Raw genomic sequence first — 19,985 nt, 5'->3', positions numbered from 1 at the left:
GAATTGGAAGCCATATTTATTCTGATTGGATGCTTAAAGGCGTGAAAAAATTATTTTCGCTATTAAAATGCAATTTAAATAAAGCACCACAGAGCAATATTGCTAGATTCTTTACATTTTGGGTTATACCCAATGAGCAAAACCAGCAAACCGTTAGGAGGTCTGTCATAATTAAAAAGTTGGAAATGAGTAGGCGGAGGTTTTTGCAGACACATCTGGAGCTCAATTATATTATGGAGTGGTTACAGAAAGGGTGAGGTGGTGCACAAGGAGCCCTTATCCCTGTGGACTGATAGGAGCAAATGTCATGGGGAAACTCCTTGGGCTCTGGGTGAGTTGCTTCCCCTGCTGCAGAAGGTGATTCTGTAAGGCCTTGGAGAGGGACCATGGCTGTGGACATTGTGTCCAGCCCTCCTCTCTGACTGGCACTGGAAGAGTGTAATTTGTGAGTTATGGGGTGGTTGTTGGGGAAACGTGTTCTTCAGTTCTTCAAATACGTGGGGTTTCTGCACTCTGTGCACCTATGGCTGGGCTTGAAGCCAGAATCCTTTTGCTATTTGTTCTTGAAAACTACTTTGCCTGTTTTATTTTGTTCTACATAACTCTGCATTTTGAGGGCTGTGTTTCTTCTGTGAGTATAACACCTTGAATATTGATTCAAAAAGGCATATGAGAATTTTAGGTTGGTTTAAAAACAAAAAATCCTAACCAAACCACAAATGAAACAACAAAACCCCAACAAATAACAACCCAAAATTTTGATAAAATTACATACCTCTTTTGAAAGTGCATTCCCACCAGTGTAATGAGAGTGTAGTCTGTTTCTCAATACAACTGCGGCACCCGCTAGCCCCACATTGCTTAGTTCAGTGTAGCTTCTAAGTAGCACTGAGCTCTACTTCAGGGAAAAATAAAACAAAAACAACCCAAAACCTCCCTTTATACTGTACTTCAAAATGATTATTTACTTTAAACTGTTATATTAAAAGGACCACTCAGAAGGGTTTTCATCTGCTTCTGGACACCTGGTTAACATTAAGAACAGTTTACCAAAGAGTTTTGTGCATGGATACAGAGCTTACCCTGAGAATTTAATCACATATTTTAGCAGACTTATGTGGGTAGTTCAGCTGTGCACATGAATGTTCCTCAACAGGATTATTGTAGTTCTCTCTAAGAAGGTACCTAGCTTTCTTTTTTACATCACAGGATTTTGTAGCACTTTTTAATAATAAATATTCCTCTTCTCTGAAGGTGTTGCTTCATACAGCTAGAGCTTTCAGATCAGCATCATTTATTGGCAGTGATTGCTAGTGCTGTGGTTTTAATAAAAGCAGTATCAGAGAATTGTGTTCTGAAGCACATTTTGTAAGTAAAATTGTATAGGCATATTTTGCACAGGCTCTTCTTTTCTAAACTTGACATTTGTAGAAGTTATTTGAATAGTTTCAACAAGCTGACTGATCCATTCGTAAGGACTTCTTATCTTCTCTAAATGTGAGGGATATTTTAACAAATCTGATGTGAAATAACTTTCAACCTCAGGAAACCAATGCAGTGGGATTTTTTTTTTTCCTATGATGAACTGAGAGACTGTGTAACATTGTTCCTGCTCTGTTTTGAACACCTGTTCGATAAAAAGATGAAGGTGTCAAATTTTTCTTTTACTTGTTTCTGCATAACAATGTTAACTTTTAATATATAGAATTGGTGCCAATTTTTGCCATTATATTCCCAAAACTGCAGCCACGGACATAGCTGCAAATTAACAACAGAGTATGCAATGGCAGACTTCGCTTGTGGTAGTGATTGCTTGTAAAAGGAATATTTGAAGGATATTTTGTTTGGCAGAACAAATTTGGTAATTAAAAAAAAACCCCAACAACAGCTCTCTAACAACTTCCCACTTAAGTGATAGGAAATGTCCAATTAACTGGCACATGCACTGTGTTCCCATCACACAGGCACATACTGAGGAATGTTTCGTATGAATAACAAATAATAGGTTTTTATGAAGGATGTGGAGGAAGAGAGGAGAGAAAGACAAGTGTCGGTTTTGTAGGCATTCTTAATGTCTTGTAAAGTTGGCTGGTTGGGATTGAATTGTAGTATTGCTGTGAGAACTGAAGGACACAAGGTTGTGCTTCCTGAGCTGAACTGCATGCAAGTTAACAGATCCAGATATATCCAACACTGTGATACAAAGTTGACACTTTACAATTCTTTTATAAATATGAAACAAAATGAGAGCTGATAAAGCATCACAAATGATACATAAAATGAAGTTAAGAGTATAAAGGTATCAAAAACCATCCCTGAAAGCCTTTGGAAATCTTTGATGATATTTCAAATTCTACTTGTTTGTCTTGGGGTTTTTGGTTGGTTTTGGTTGTTTTTTTTTTTCTTTTAACTGTGACTGTATAATTAAAAGGTAAAACCCAGGCTACAGCTAATTTTGGTGTCAATAGCGAAAATCAAAATGTATACACCTGAGGTAAATTTTAAAAAAGGTGAGCTCACCTTTCTTTATTTTCATTTCTTTGTGTAGTTTGATCATATTTTTGTGCTACTTAAACTGTTCTTGCTATCTTAAGTGGGTATCATTCTGCAAAACTTGCTCAAGGCTTGACTGTTTCTGATTATTCATGACTTCCTCAAATATTCTCCTTTTTTAAGAGATGCTGCTAATATTTGTTCCTTTACTTTCCAGGGAGTTGAAGGTATTTTCAAAAATTGTCTAGATAAAACCTAAATGTCAACTTCTCTAAGGCAGTTAGATACCAAGTTCAGTGGGAATTAATGACTTGTAGAAGTCAGAAACACCTTTGGAGTTAGGGGTTTAAGTCCTTTTTCCTATATCAAGTTAGAAAGAGACAAAGGTCTTCTATTGTTCACAGATGTGCTTTCAGTACAGTAATTACAAGTCTATAGAGCCTGACAGAATTTTGTTTGCATTTGTAGCACAAAATATACCTCTTTTGTAAGTAATCATAGTCAATAAGCCCTTGAATCATGGGCCATGCTTCATGTGATCTCCATTGGGATGATGTGTTCTTTGCTTGCCTTTGTGGGTGTAGGTGTGGTTGGTGTGGTAGGGACCTTTTCCTCTTCATACCCTGCTGTATTAGCAAGTTGTGATAGAGTAGACCTTCAGGAAGTGTGCTATAATCACAGCAGGGAAGGCTTGGATTGCTAGTAAGCAGCTGTTTGCCTTGTCTTTTCACCTGACTGCTTTTCGGGACCTTTTTAGGATTACAATCTAATACTCTGGCTCTGCCCATATCAAAAAGACCACAGTTCCTTTATTTGTATTGAAAGCTCTACCGGCTCAAGTCAATCCTTGGTTGTCAGTGTCTAACACAGCAGTGCCTTGATTCTGAGTACGACATTAAGCTTTTTCTGCTGAAAAAAAATGCAAAGGTTTAATGTGGCACAATCCTGAGCTACTTGTACTTAAAGGGGCCTTGTGATTGCAGAACAAATGGAAGAAATAGCACTTAACTGGCTGTAGACTGTCGTGCAGATTCCAGCAATACAGTATTTGGCTTTGACACTATTTTTCTCTAAATGGGTGAAGTGACTACAAACACCTTCAAAACAGTTTGCTTTAAGCTTTCTCTTTTCCGCTAAGTTTTAGGAGAGTTCCAAGAGGGGATATAGTGATCTACCTCTTGGGATTAGTATGTTGTATCACATCTGTCTGCCTAATGCAGAGGAATCTCTGGTAATGTCAAGTGCCTGACACTTCAAAGTGAACTAGAAATCACCAGCTGAGATATTTATAGAGTCCTTCTATAGTGAAGTGTCTTAATGTCTCCAGATCAGTAGCTGACTTGGATCTGAAGAAGGACAAGTAAGTCTGTTGTTATCCATTCCGGTGCCTCATTAGTTTTTTTGTTTGGTTGGGTTTGGGGGTTTTTTTGTTGTTTTTTTTTTTGTTTTTTTTTGTTCTGATTGGTCACATAAAATGTGCAGGAAGGCACTACTTTGTCAGTCACTGTAGAGAAAACCCAAATGTAAAAGAAGAAGAGACAGAAAAGCAGGGAAGAGCAAAGCAGGTCTCCTGCAGGGCAGGAATAAGATGCCTCTGTGTGGCCTCTGTACAGTGGGCCTTGAACTTCAGTTGTGTCATTGAGCTGTGCCTGTTTGTGCAGGAGCAACCCAGGCAGTGGGAGATTTCAGCATGCTGCTTTTTCTAATGTATCTAGGTGGACACAGAGTTCTGTACTGCCTGGCAGGGTTAGTTGAAGTCAGCATGTTTAAAAGTTTTAATTCTCTGCTTCATGCTGAGGGAATGTTTTGGGAGCAGGAGTCATTCACAGGGGCCTGGTGGGTGCTGTCTTGTCAAACTACTTCAGAGAACAGGGAGAGTGTGTAGAGTTCAGAATAGAGAAAAGGCAAAAATGGGTTTTTCAATGATGGAATGGCCTATGCAGCACTGGATGTGCTGTCATCAGCCAAGTGTATCCTGGGTTGCATCAAAAGCAGTATGGCCAGCAGGACAAAGGAGGTGATTCTGCCCCTCTGCTCCACTTGGAGTGCTGCATCTATCTCAGGGGTCTTCAGCACAGGAAGGACGTGGACTTGTTCAAATGAGTCCAGAGAAGGGTCAGCAAGTTGATCAGAGGGATAGAGCATCTCTCCATGAGTAAAGGCTGAGAGAATTGGATCTGTCCAGCCTGGAAAAGAGAAGGCTTCAGAGTGACCTAGTGGTGACTTTCCAGTACCTGAAGGGAGCAGATAAGAAAAATGGGGAGGGATTTTTTACAACAGTATGTAGTTAACAGGACAAGGGGTAATGGCTTCAAACCGACAGTGTGTTTAGATTAGACATTAGGAAGAAATTCCTTACTGTGAGAGTGGTGAGGCAAGTTCCCTGGAGACGTTGTGGATGCTCAGTCCCTGGAAATGTTTAAGGCAAGGATGGATGGAGCTCTGAGCAACCTAGTCTAGTGGAAGGTGTCCCTGCCCATGGCAGCAGGATTGAACCAGATTGTCTCTAAGATTCCTTCCAACCCAAACCATTCTATGATGCTATGACCATTTATAGGGTTTCTGTTACTTGTGCTACTTAGGGTATAGTTGTGCTGTGTAGGGCATTATGGAGCGAAGAGGTGCAGGTTGTCTCCAAGGTCTCAAGGGCTGGAGCACTGTAGATATGGTACTGTGATACTGGTCTCTTACGCAGATTTTCTACATTTTAGTGAAATACTTGGCTTAAGTAGCATTTCAGGAAGCTCACAGCACCACAGAGCTGAGTTTGTGCCACCCACTCCATTGAGTTTGAGTTCCCCATTGAGGCCAGGCTAGAGGTATCCTTTCCAGGGCTGGTTTCTCTGCCTAGTTGCATGATATGCAGTGGTTTTCAGATGAGGCCACAAGTAAGCAAGGTAGAAGTCTGGTTAGTTTGGGACTAAGCCCCATGACAAGCACCAAATGAACAAAACAGGGGAAAGGAATCCCTAAAAACATGGTTGAGTTTTACACATAACCAGAGTGCCTTGTGTTTCCCTCTCACAGAAGTGAAGCACAGTCCCTACACAGCTGCAAGAATTCTGTATTTTGGCGCACAGTCTATACTTAATGCAGCTTAGTTACAGGGAATTAAAGTCCATGTGCATCCCTCTATCCGGATGTTCTTTTGCTTTGCTTACACTGAAAATGTAGAAGATGCAACATAAAACGTATCTCTTTCCTCATGTAGATTTAGCACAGTATCAAAATTTACTCTAGCACTTGAGTGGGCATTTTAAATTATTTTTGCAAAAAACAATATGATGCTGAGGTTGCCTTGTTTGGAAAAACTGAGGGTAAGTCTGGATTTGTGTTTATACCAATGTATGTAGATAACTTTATAGAGATATTTTCTAAGAAAAAGAAAACTTTTTTTTATTTTGTACTAATAGTTCCAGAAAATTAATTATTGGTTATTAGTCTTTTTACCTGGGTTAGTGTTATGGGTTTAGCTAGGTAGGCCTAAATTTAGGTTTTACATGACAGTCTAGGCCTGGGTCTGTCAGCTGATTTCAGCTGGGTTGAGCTAGCTAAGAGCTGACTTCTTCTAGCCAATAGTATTGTATTCCATACCATATTACGACATCATCTCCAAAGGGGTAAGAGCCACTGTGGGAGTGACTTGGTCAGTTGCTTCACAGCTGTGGTCCTAGGAGGACATACCATGCCGTCCCAGGAGGGACAAGAGGCCCAAGCCCACAGCACCGGCTCACCACCATGTTATTTTAGGGAAGTAAAATGCTTGTTCTTAGTCTTTGTGCTTAAGTCTGTCTTTCTGGGAATTGAGTCTCTGGAGTGATCTAGAGTTAGAATGGTGGGATTTGTGTTTACTGGGGAGTGGGGAGTTATTTCTTGTTATTTCTAACCTGTGTAAGTGTGCGTTATATTGTAGTTTTAACTTTCTCTTTTCTGTGTAAACATATAGTTGGTTTAAGTATAAATGAGTTTCTAGGGTTTTTTTTCTTTTCTCAGCAAGAAGGAGGGAAGTTGACTCTGTTATTGGGCAGTTGGCATTTTGCCAGCTCAACCCAAGACAATTAGCTAATGCAAAAAGTAAAATAAATAAATAAAGCCCAACCAAACAACCAAACCAAAGCTGTGTAAGACAAGTTTGGCAAATTTAGAACAAAAAACAGAGTCTTCCTACCAATGAATTCCCAACTTGGTGCTTCACATGACTGTAGTTCATGTGAAGGAGAATCATCTTTGCTTTTCTTACTCATATGCCAGTGCAAAATAATATGCAGACAGGATATCTGCCTGTGAGAGGTAAGGAGCACTGAATGTTTGTTTTGATGGTCAGGTGTTGTGAATCATATTGTCTTCTCTAAGGAGAAAGGCTTGTAAACTTTATTCTCCTCTTTGCCTGCTGAACTTGTAGCTTTCAGGTCTCAATTATTTTCAATTCTGTAAATTTGCCTCAATTCTGTAAGCTTACATCATTGTGATGCCATTCATTAATTTGCCTTTAATGAATTTATACATCTCCCTGTTGTCTCACCTGAGGATTTGTACCATTTTTTATGGCTGAGATGAAAACATGAGCTTGGTCTGAAGATAACCTGTATTTTAGGAGCATCATCATTCATCCATTTGTCCTTTTTAGCTTTGTGTGCCTCAAATTTGCAATTAGGCATCCTAGCTAGGGAAAAAAATATTTCTTTTTAAAAAAGAAAACTCCAAAATGAAATTTATCTTCTTATGGCCCACTTTGTCACTTTGAAATAAATTTCTTGGGCCTCATCAATACAGATTTTTCCAGATGAATTAGTTGCTTTCATCTTTGTCTTCCTGGAAAGAAGCTGCGTTTTCAATTTGGTGGCTGAACACAAGGCACGGATGACTGATTGTGTGATAGTGCTGTACAGGATCTTACAGCCCATCATTTCTGGCAGATTTGGACACTACTGTCTTGTCATGCTAAACTGTGGCTTATCTACAGTTAATGCAGTGAATTGGGAAAAGCAGAGTTGAAACCTTCTTCCCTTGGAGAAAAATTCTACAATCTGTTCAGGAGTCCAAAATGCAATTACTTAAATTACTGTTTCTACACTGGAAACTCTTCAAACTTAATAATAATGTATTTTAATCTTCTTTAATGCCTTAGCTGTCTGTGGTTAATGTATAAGTAGTTCATTGAGTCAAAGGTTGTATGCTGGGATTACTAGACAAAAAGTTGACACTTCTAACAACACCTTCCGAGTGCAAATATGGGTGTTTCTCTTGTCTTGTCAGACTTACTTGTCCTTTTTTTAGACTAGCAGTCTCACTTCATATGAAGGGCAAGGATATATTTTAGTTAAATCACTGTAATACTCCTGAAAAAAATACTCACTTTAGGGTAATGCTGAATACATAAATACAAATAAGGCAGGCCTAAGCAACAATTTAAAATCCAGCATGTTTTTTTGAGCAGAACAAAATAAGACCATACATAGTTGTTTATGGTGGTTGTGCACTGCAGTGGTTTAGTAATGAGACTTTTGTAAAGGAAGTACTAATCTTCACATTTTCCTGAACCACAGTCAACAAATATGTAAACATTAGTGTCTATACACAGCACTATTACAAAATACACTGATTTTTCCTGTCTGATCTGCCTCCTGCTGAGTTAAGGAGGCAGCTTGTAAGGTCAGCATACAAAAATCCTCATGCATGATACATTTATTTAATGTCTTTGTTGCTAAAATCAACCTACATTTCTTAATTCTTTTGGTTGGCAAAAAGTATCCCAAAGAAAATTCTTCTCTCCTTGTGTCTAATGGAAACAAAATCTGAGCTTCTCTTGTTTAACAACTATGTAACCTCTTGCATCAAGATTAAACACTTTGTTTTGTCCCCAGGCAGTTGTATATTTATTACTCTTGAGGCAGTGGTATTTGAAATAAAATAGAATTGAAAGATTCTGAGAAATGGTTTCTGAAACACATATATTGAGTTATTCTCTCCTATGTGAGCAGAAAATGGCTCTGATACTTCTGCCTGCACCCTTGCAAAGGAAAATAGCTGATATAAATTATGACATGGTGGGGTGGTGAATAGGTAAGTATTTTTATCCTTAGTCAGTGAGGCTTTTTGCTGCTTGTTGTTCTGAAAATAATTGTTACCTTTATGGAATGTATTACTATTCCCTAAAGATAACATAGGTAAGGGCATAATAAAGGACAAAATAAAGGACAAAAGGAAAAAGTCTCTCCTTTTCTGCCCTAAAAAGGTAGAATATAGAAACAAAAAAATTAATCCATGGCTTGGAAATAGTCTTAAAAACTTCTCAAGATTCAGTTATATTTTGGGCTGATGACAGGGCTTATTCCTTCTCGCTGATCAAAATAACAAATGCTCACCAAGAGAAAAAGTTCTTTTATGTTATAAGGGAAACAATTTTCATGTAGCTTTTGTGTGTGTACGCATATTCATAAAATATGGATTAGCAGCACTAGGTATTCAGCTAAGTAAATATTCATAAAATAAAGGTGGAATTGATATGTATTTCCCAATAGAGAGCTATAAGCATATTTTGAGTTCCTAGTTAAAGAAAAAAATCAAACTAAGGGGAGGGAAAGCACTTTCTTTTGTCTGGACATTTTGAATATACTATTGCTAATATTGTTAAATGTAAAAGGATCAGGTATATTGCTTAAAACATGTAATAATAATTTTAAAAAATCCAAAATGTCTTTTTTTATTTGCATTCTCAGTTGTGTCTTTTGGATTACATTACAGTTGCATGTTTGAGTTTGTCTTTATGAGAGGTAGATATGCCTTTTAAAAATAAAAAAATTCTCAGAAGTGTAGGATCTGTGGCCTTTTTAGCAATATGTGCAAGCAAGTATTGGAAGACTCAATAAATAAATGAAGGATGACCCAAAATGTTTGTTTATTGCTGCTTTTTGCAACACTGAAACTTCTGATTTATTTTGCATACTTTACTGTCACTCACTATATAATGGCTTTTTTGGCACCCCTTACAGATGATTCACTGTGAAACTCTGATTTATGCTGAATTTAAGGTATAAGTAAGATATATGCTGCAGTCCTGAATTGCATACTTATAGGTGTGCCTGACAGCTTTCTTTGCTGTACACATGAGCATTTAGAGTAATAAAATGGAATTGGTTTTGAATAAACAAAAAACTAAGTGGATGTTCTAAAACTTTACCTGAGAGATCTCAAGAATGACTCCATATCAAGCAGCCCATTGAAGCAGAGTAAAGTTATGTGTTGGTATCTGAACAGGCAAGGGTTTAATAAAAGTCAAACACCTCAAAGTAAAATAGAATGAAAATAGATTTTTTTTGTTATTGTTTTTATTTAATGTCTAAAGAGCTGGCTTAGGCTCTTGGTTTCCAGAAAACAAATTATTAAAACCCCAAATTGAAGAATATATGTTCCTAGAATTAGCATCAAATATAATAATGGTTTGAAATTGCCTTGGTCTTTACCTGAATTTCTGTTGATACTGCTTCTTTGTTTCTGTTGTCTCTGTTTTTAAAAACTATTTAATCCCCTTCTTCTGTTTTACCCCTTTGCTTGGGTCAGTTGTATCTGGCAGTTCTCTCCAAGCTGGGGAGAAGATGGGCTTAATTGTGCACATATGGAGCAGATAGCTCATATCCTCGTCCCAGTCTTCTCTTTTGGTGTTTTGTTCTTTGAACATAAATAGTTCCTTCCAGTAGCAGCCATATTTTGGACAGTCAGGAAATATAAGGTCTTCGTTCTACTTATTTTATGGATTTTAACTGATTTATTAATGTGTGGGCTATGTGCATTCAGTAGTGTAATTTCAGTGTGTTCATTGCCAATAAGGAAAATAGAAACAAAAATGTCTTTGACTGGAGTGAGCCAATAAATAAATGTTATGTATTTAAAAAGAGAGTCGATTATTTCAGAACTGCTAGAGGAAAGATGACCATTGTCATGTAGTTTAAATTTATTTTCTAAATTACATCTTCAACTGGATGCCGTTGATCATTTCCACACAATTAATAAATTATAACCATCATAAAGTCTTGCAGCAATCTCCACTAACACATCTGGTTGATACCTGCTTGTTGAAGTCTATTATTTAGAATCATTCCTTTGGTTTTGTCAATGTTTACACAGGCCAGCATCATTAATGTTGACTTAGGGTTATCTCTGTGTTCCATAACTAGAATACAGAACATTTTTATTGATTTCTTAGCCACACTCTTCTACTTTACTATCACTAAATGAATTTTGATTCATAAAAGAAAAACCCTGGGAGTCAAATGTCAGCTATTATCCAATATATTGCTCTCTGCTGCAAGTAAAATAGCCTGCATCTCATCTTGAAAATATAATGTATATAAGTCTTCTCTGAAAGAATTTCAATGAAATATTGATGTCAGTACTTTTTTTGTTTTGTATGATAAGGTGTTTTGAAGATAGGGATGAGAACACAAAACAAAGCCTGTAGTCATCCCATATCTTGTTTTGTATTATTTTGAGCTTTTACACTGGGCATTAATAGTCACAAAATGTTGGCATTTTATTTGCGCTAGTAAGAAAATAGTCTGTGGTATTATCTTGAGTGATCTGTCTTAGTAGATTTTGTGCTGAGAGTTATGATCAATGCAAACAAAGCCCAGTAACAAACAAAAATGTACACACTCCTCTGGATATTGCATTGCTTATTTACATCACATTCAGGTGCTCTGCTCTTAAAGAATGCGTTTCTACACAATGCTTTTAATTTTTTTTCTTCTATGTATCTAGGTAATACATGCAACTAGATTGTTGTGTTTTGTCCAAAGACAAGTTTGTAATTCCATACATAATCTAGTATGATTTTCTCTTAACACCTCCTAGCCTGAGAACAGGTAAATACAGGTAGCTTGTAATAAGAAGCTGATGCCACCTGGAAAATTTTGACACCATAGGACTTAAAAAAATTTTGACTTCTAGGGACTTACACGCTTGCAAACAAATGCATTGTAATTGATGCTAATTTTTATTATTATTTTAATTAAATACAATAAAATAATTGTAGTCCCAGGGCACTTGGGATTATCTGAGGATGGGTCATGATGATGCAGGGTAGTACAGCTGTACATTTTTTTGTTTGTTTTTTGATAGTATATGGTCATTTCACCTCCTTTAGTGACATTATACCAGCTATTTGCTCACAGAACAGAGAGTTAAAGAGAGATGTTTACCAAACAGATACCCTTACGGACAGTAGCAGGGTCAGTAACAGATTTGTGACCTGCTGCCCATGCTGCTTTGGATGCAGGCCAGGACACGATTGGTTTCTGGGCTGCAAGTGCACATGGCTAACTCCTGTCCAGTCTTTAATCCACCAGCACCCCTGAATCCTTCCCAGAAGGGCTGCTCTTGATCTGTTCCCAGCCTGGATTGAAAACAGGCGCTGCCCCAACCCAGGTGCAGAGCCCTGCATTTGGTCTTGTTATATATCATGAGATTTCCATGAGCCCACTTCTCAAGCTTGACCAGATCTCTCTGGATGACATCCCTTACATCAGGTGTGTCAGCTGCACCACTCAGCTTGGTGTCATCTGCAAATTTGCTGAGGTTGCACTCAATCCCTTATCTGTGTCATTAATGGAGGTATTCAATAACAGTGGTTCCCATACGGACCCCTGAGGGACACCACTTGTCACTGTGATGTCCATCAGGACACTGAGCTGTTGATCATGACCCTCTGGATGCAACTGTTCAACCAATTTCTTACCCATCTGACAGTCCACTCATAAAATCCATCTCTCTCAAATTTATAGAGAAGGAGGTTTTGGGCGACCATGTTAAAGGGCTTTACAGAAGTCCAGGTAAATGATATCTGTAATCCTTCCCTAGTCCACTCATGCAGTCACCCCATGACAGAAAGCCATTGGTTTGGTCAGACATGACTTGCCCTTGGTGAACCTGGACTGGCTGTCCTGAACCACCTTCCTATTCTCCAAGTGCCTTAGCAGAGCTTCTAGGAGGATCTGTTCCATGATCTTCCCAGGCACAGAGGTGAGTCTGACACGTCCATAGTTCCCAGGGTCCTTGAGCTTTTGGCTCTTTTCAAAGATGGGTACTGTGTTTTCTCTTTTATAGTCATCTGGAACATCACCTGACACAATCAGATGGCTGCATTTCACTCTTTTAATTGTTTTGCAGAAAGCAAAGGCAAAATGCCTGATTTTTATGAAACAAATGAAAAAGTGGTGATCAGAGCATAGCAGTGAATATTAAATGAATATATAATAACTGAACATTAGGAAACAATTAGAAAAACTGCCTAGACATTATTAATTCATGTGCTATTCATTGTACCAACATTGATCATGTGAAAGAAGTGTGATGTTAGTTACATTTTAATCATTCAGTGTTGAAGAAGGACTAATTATTTTCAAATAGAGATGGGAAGGATCTGGTTTTATAAAAAAATCATGAAATGTCCAATTTACTCTACAGTGTTTTCACAGGAAAACCTGTCTGCCAATATTGGGAGAGCAATGGAGAAAATCACAGTAACTGTTTATGTTTTAACTCTTATGAAGTAGGTAGACATACTGTTGCCTTCACAAGACCTTGTGTTAACTATAGCATAGGTGTGTTTGCAGCCCATATTCTTGTTCCTCACCCATCCAGATTTGAGCTTCATCAGACTGAGCATTATGACCCTTCCAGCCAAACTATTTTGGTCTCTTCTGTGTCTCAAGAAGAGCACTGGGGAATAAGAGCAGCAGGTAGTCTTCTCTGTGGCCTTGGTGTCAGCGGGGGACATGCCTGCCATGGATATAACTGAACAATAGAGGGAGTAGGACTGGTTGTGTCCATTTCCATGCTATCCCCATCCTCCACTTAGGCAAGGATGAAGGGGCTTCCAGTCCTCCTCTAAAGAAAGAAGTTGCACATTTCTCCTTAGAAAGTCATCTCTGATCTTGCACAGATGTATGCCTGAGGGGAAACCTGAAGGTCTTTTAGTCCTTCATGGGAAAGGTTCTCGGGCTGAGACTGTATGCAGAAGCTCAGATAAGGAGCTCAGGGATTTGGAGCTTGGTGGTACAGTTGTGAGTTTCAGAAACAGGTACTGACATACTTAATGATCAAGCTGCAAAATCCAAGCTCATTTGGATGTTTGTAAGTGATAGCTGCTTGATGTTTGTTCTCCTTTCTTCCCCTCTCCAAGCAAAGAACCTCATAAATGCCTCCAAATGAAGAGGTGGGTCTCTAGGGGCCCGACTTTTCTGCTAATCAGGTGCAGTTCTGAGAGCTTTTCTTCCTCAACTGGGACCCTTGTGGGTAGGCAATTATCAGGTGTGCTTTGGAAGTAGCACGTCTCTCTGACTGCTGTATTTTCCTATAACTTGTGGTTTAGGACACCTCAGATCAGTTGTAATGATACATTCAAAACACAGAAGGACAGCTGGACAATGAGAATTGCTGAACTAAATCTGGGATGATTTAAGTGGTAATTTCGCTTTAAACAAGTAGTGCTTGGAAAAAGCTTAAAGGCATGGGTCCAGATGACTGTAAACAAAAAAAAAAAAATAGAGCTTTTCAGCTTTGTACTTCTCTGCCTGCTTTTCTACTTTCCCTGTTAGAGGATGGTAAAGATCAACCTGTAGGCCACAGTAACATAAACTTGCTCAGAATTGTATCAGCTTTACTTGGGTATATTGTCCTTTCTGTAACCTCTGAGTTTGGTTTATTTATATTATTTGGGGACAAAAGTAGCACCTGTTTTCTGTGGATGGATTGGTTGATTTAAATTCACAAAAATCTGCAACATATTCTTGCTTCAGTATTGGACTCCAAGTGGATGTTTTTTATTATATTATCTTCCTTAGTTTTATATAGTATTGATGAAATTGAAAATCAGTGACCTGACAAAAACAAAATAATACGGCATGAAAATTGCTACCATGATTTCATGCTGTGTTAATGCAAGGATGTCATTCCCACTTCAGAATAATAACAGTGTTTTGCTTCTGAGCTTAGAGCTCTCTCTCTCCCTCTCTTCCTCTGCCCACCCCACCTTTTCCTTTTTAAAGGAGGGTTGGTGCCACAGTGAAATTCTCTTTAATCACATTCTTGGCTGTTTGATAGAGAATAACCACTAGTAACAGTTAAATTTTTGAAGTAAACAGTGGAATCTCTCTATTCCATAAGCATATGCAAAAATGCAGAAAGAATCAGGCTTAACAGTCACCATAACATCGCTAATTGTAGAATCTGGGATTTTTTTTGTCATTCTTCTTCAAAGAACCATGACCCAGTCTGCTTGGCAGCGTTCTTTTGATTCCCACAGGGCACTAGTTGTCCTGGAATATGCAGAAATGATATCAGTTCTCTGGCTTATCCTACAGGTGCCAAAAAAGATTTGAGGAAAAAGCTAAATTCTGATAATGTACTCAACTGAAGTTTCAATGTGGTGATCAAGTTTCATATCTTAACTGATTAGAGACTACCTTATCAAACCTTCTCAGCTTGCCAGTGATGGCAGAACCTACAAAATCTGATGTCAAAATTTAAACGTTAGAAGGTACCTGGCAAGTTCTTCCATTTAGGGAGAAGAGAGAATGTCTTTCAGATCCCAGATACTTGTTCAGACTGCCATCTCTGTTCAGAGAGGAAGGGAGCAAATACCAAGTCACAAGCTAAAGGCCAGTATTAGCACCAACTCCACCTTATTTTGTCTGTCTCTCTGTTTTTTCATTGCTTGCAGAACAGGGCAAGCCTGGCTGTTGTGTGTGCACAGAATGAAATAGCCATCTCTACTGTACTTCATGGAGGAGATGGAGTGGGAACCAAAGGAAACAGAACACTGTGCCCTCTCTTCATGCTCTGCATGGCCGAGTTGTTTCAAGAATAGAGATCGATTTAAAAAAACAAACCAACAAAACCAAAAGATAGCTTATTGCATTTAAGGCAGTAAGCTGAAGGGCTGCTGATATAAAAGTGTCTCTATGTACTTGCTTTAAGGCTAAAGAATTCACCCACACTACCTGAGGTCTGAACTGGTTCAGAATCTCTTCTCACATATAAGGTGTTTTCTTGACCTCATATGTCTTGGTTATTTTAGGCAGAAAATAATTCATGATTCAGTGACCCAGAGACAAAATACATGTGGGCATGTGGTGTAATAGTTTGTATTGACCTGAGGGCTCCAGTTTCTATGCTAAGGACAGCTTCAGCTCTAATGTCACAGGGATTTGAAGTTCTCTTCCTAGCTAAAGTGGCTGATATGCTGCAGAATTCTCCAGTTTAGCATTACCCTCTGTAATTCCATGGCCTCAATGAGGAGAATGGGGAATGTCCTGATGAGTATGGTAGCCTGCCTCTTTAAAGATGGATAGGAATATGGAGTTGAGTTCTCTGAGCATAGGAAATAACTGGAGAAGCATGGAAGAATGTTCTGACTGTGAACTGCTTTGTGGGGGTGAATAAGAGGTACCTCATCCTCTAGCTTAATTATAAAAAACAAGGACAACCTCTCCGTTATTTTGAAAGAGGTAATGTTGGTCACTTCTTAGTTAAGACAGAGGCTTTTGTGAGCTCACCCTTCTGTTCTGGATGTTTCTTAGTAAACTCAAGAGATTCTTTGCTGAACAGGCTCGCTCTGCTCACCAGCTTGGTTGTCATTCTGTCATGTTCTCTTCTTAGAATGATTTTTAAAATTTTCAAACTTTATCTGGTAGTATTAGGACAAATATAGAAGAGGTGATAAAGGAAAAAAAAGCAAACTCTCCTTTCAAAAGAAAATTTCTATTTGCTGAATTAATTTGATTTTGTAACCAAGTGTTTGAAATCTATCACTAACTCCTGCTCGCCTTTCAGGGTGCTGGAAGCTATGTGTGCTTTTTGTTGCTAATAACATGTTGTGTGCCTTGGGTTTAGGTTTGTTTCTTAAACTGTTCTTGTCTGATGCTGTCATTTTTTTCTTGTTGTTTGCAGTTTTAGCATCTTTTGTTCGTTCTCCTCCCGTTGCCTTTCTGTCCTTGCAGCTCTCTGTGGCTTTTTTACTATGAACTACCCTTCTGATGGGTTTCCTGCTGACTTAACTTGATTGCTGGAGCTCTAGCAGTAACTGCATTGAGCATTGGAGCACCATCCGTGTACTCTACGGTGCCTGGTGGGAGGCCCGGTGCTCCAGCCACTTGGCTCCAATGCCATCAGCCAGCAGCATTGGAGGGATCCTGAGAGACTGGCTGGTATCAGCCAGACTTTGGATTAAAGGAACTTTTTGGTCTGTTCTTTCATTTTTACATATGTGTGCCAGAGAATCCTCTAAGTGTAGTTCTTTATTTATTAGGATTTTGCTGTTACAGCATTATAGGAGATTACTGAAACTTAGTAAAAATGTCCTAACCTGAGTACAAGAATGTCATGAAAGGACCTTGGCTGCTTCAGCTTTTTCATAAATGTGATGAGGTCTTTTTGTGAACAACACTTTCTTTCACCACAGATAGATTGTTTTCTGTGAATATACTCTGTTCATAATTACTTGTTATGAGAAATAGATTTTTATTCCTGATAGAAGCATAAAGTGGGAAAAAAGTATGGACTTTAACATTCTTTATGATATAGTTTAAATTTACCATAAAATTAAATCCTGCAATTGAATTACATTAATTGATTTATATGCTTTGTGGAGGTATTAATTCAATCTTGCATCTTCTTGAATTTTTTAAGATATTTTTTAATATGAGCATATGTACAGGATAGCAGTTAACACTGGGATAGAGATGAAAGATATGTTTGATATGATGTCCTTGCTACTATATTTAATCTATATAGTTGTTCTCTGTGGATATGTAGGGACAAGAACTGCCCACATACCATATAAAGACCAAGTCATACTATCCAACTAAGCAGTGTAAGCAGAGTATGAAGAAGGGGATGGAACAAAAAAGAATGATAAATGCAGTGACTGCACGTATTTTACCAGTACACTTGGACTTTGATTTTTCAAGTTTCTTTTTCTTTTCTTTTTATTATGAGAGAGGTCTTTTTTAGAGCTTGCAGAGTTTTGAAAATATTTTAATGGAATATTTAGGGGAGGATTTTTTATTCATCTAGAGGCAAGAGATCATAAAGGTAAAGGGCACAGTGAGCAGAGGAAGAGGGAGAGCTGGAAGATGGTGCAGGAGGAACGTGGGGTGGGATTGAGAGTCGGGGCAGTGGGAGGGAAATATCCTGCAGGTTCTTTTCTTTGCAAGAAAGTGCAAGGTCAGGGAGATAAAGGATAGTCTGAATGGTTCCTGTTTTCTTCCTTTTCCACCTGGGAACTCTTAAAACTCACTCTGTGTCTATGCTGTGCTCTGTAATAGAAAGTTGTGTTCGTACCTCCTCAGTGTCTAAAAAAACCAAACCTAGACCTAGATGCAGATTTCAGACTCTATGTTTGGATAAGTTTTTGATTTCTTGGTGAGAGTAGATTTCATCCTGATAACTTATGATTCTTCCACTCTAGGGATGCAAAAAAGAATAGCTTTTCTAATGACAGATTAAGTGCTAAAAAAATGTCACATTTAAAACCATTTGAGGAACTATGAAGTACACAGATGGTTCCAAAGAGATGTGGTGATGTTTTAATTTATTTCATTTATTTCTGTATAATTTGTCTTTCATTTCAAATGGAAGAATAGGTTGTATTGAAATACATTGTGAACAAAATGAGTAATTTCACATTTGGGAGAAAAAATTCAGATAAAAACAAGATACGTATTAATAAATGAAGTTAATTCATTATTGAAAAAATAAGTCTTGAAATGTGGTGGTTATTTGTTGTTGAAACCTAAATTTCACCTGGATATCCTCCTAAAAGAAACAGCAATTGAACCAGAATATTTTGGTTTGATGCACAATTTCTCAGATTTTAAGGGAATTCTATAGAAGCAGTCAGGCCAGATGAACATATTTCTACTTTCTGTCTGTTTAATTCCTGAAGGCACACTGTGCAACAGCTTTCCAAGTCAGTTGTAACAATTAAATTAGGCCACTGGGTCCCTAAATCAAGTGCTCCAGGCCAGAGAGGAGGCAGAGGCTGCCCTTGCACTCTTCCCAAGGCTCCCTTAGCTGCAGGAAGGTGAAAAGCTTGGAGCACTTCACCTCTGTCTGTGGCACCGTGTATCTGCTGCAAGGTAAACTTGTCTGCATAGACTCACATCAGCTGTGAGGCAAATTATCTGCATAGCTAAGGGTATGTTTTTATTTTTCTCGTGTTGTATTGCTTTAGGGGCAATTTCAAGTGGTGCTTTCCAAAAATACACATCAATGGTTTTCCAAAAGTCTTCCAGAGATATGAACTAATCTACCACAGCACATATCACCTCCTTGTGGTATCCCTATGATAAGAGCTGCTTTGGTGCTTCTCTTGCTTCCTGATATTAAAAAGAATGTGTTCAGAGAAGGTTAATCCAGAAACCATGCATATGTTTTCTAGATACAGGAATGCCAGTTTTGGCCATTTACTGACACAGGATTTAAATAGAAAGCAAAAATTGTTCCTACTTATGATCTGGAAGGTACATAGCAGTAATTAGTTGTAGGTCCAGGCTGGTCACAGTAAATGGCAAAGTAGTAAATCTGCTCCAGGTATTAATGTTTTGCTTCAGGTTGCAGAAAAAAACCATAATTCTACTGCTTTATTGCATACTCTGCTCTTGCTAATTGTTGTACAATTACTGAATTAAGAGGCGATATGAAATTATAAAAAGCCACATATAATAGATATCAGTATGAACTAGTATAGTGTTAAGTGCTTATCTCAGTAGGTGTTTTTTCATGGATACATTTGCTTTGTTGCTGTTGGAATACATGTGCAGTGATACAATGCTTTGTGAAACACATGAATACTTTTATGAAAATAAAAATACAAGATATTTTACTCTGATTTATTTCATTTTAGGAATTAGAGAAATTAAGCTTCCTTCTCTTTTAATTATATCTTACAGAGAAACTGTAATCTCTTAATCTCTATAAAGCTTCTCTCTTTTAGTTTACCCATTTTGGCATTTGCTGACATGGAGCCTGCGGAGCCTGCAGTTGGAACCGCGCTCTGCAGCTCAGAGGGGTGTGCTCGGAAAGCAAAGGCCAAATTTTGCCTACATATGTGCAGCTTGCTTTGACTCCAGGGCAGGCGATCTGCACTCAGGCTACACAATAAATTGATTTGTCAGTTCAGTGACTGACTTAAAAGTAAATAAAATAAAATGGTTCCAGCTGACAAGAAACAGATCCCTCTTCACTCCTCCCCACTTTTTTTTCCCACAGCTAATCAAAGCAAGATGCTTTGTTCAACCAAAAAACGCATTTTCAGACATTTTAGATAAAAGCAAAAGCTAAATTTACAGGACAATATAGATGCTATCACAAAACAGGTGCTGCAGTATTCTTATTATATTGGATCAGAAACACTTCAAATCTCTACTGATTTTTCCCCCTCATCTAACTTGGAATTAAAAATCCTAACTATGGAACGATATGCTCTTACAGAA

General features: G+C 38.2%; 1 long non-coding RNA gene across 3 annotated transcripts in view; it reads right to left on the bottom strand.

The window, feature by feature from the left end:
* The window catches only part of LOC139672160 (uncharacterized), a 44,103-nt gene that overhangs the window by 17,065 nt on the left and 7,053 nt on the right, over window positions 1-19,985 (bottom strand). The window contains exon 1 of one of the 3 annotated variants that reach the window (XR_011697873.1): window positions 776-7,160. The exons of the other annotated variants lie outside the window; for them this stretch is intronic. This is a non-coding gene — a long non-coding RNA (uncharacterized lncRNA). Of the gene's footprint in view, window positions 1-775; window positions 7,161-19,985 lie in introns of those variants that run through there. 3 annotated transcript variants of the gene reach the window in all.

The sequence above is a fragment of the Pithys albifrons genome, chromosome 5 (genome assembly GCF_047495875.1).
Source record: "Pithys albifrons albifrons isolate INPA30051 chromosome 5, PitAlb_v1, whole genome shotgun sequence".
Lineage (NCBI taxonomy): Eukaryota > Metazoa > Chordata > Aves > Passeriformes > Thamnophilidae > Pithys > Pithys albifrons.
The sequence above is the reverse complement of the archived record's forward strand: the minus strand, read 5'-3'. Positions and strand labels throughout refer to the sequence as shown.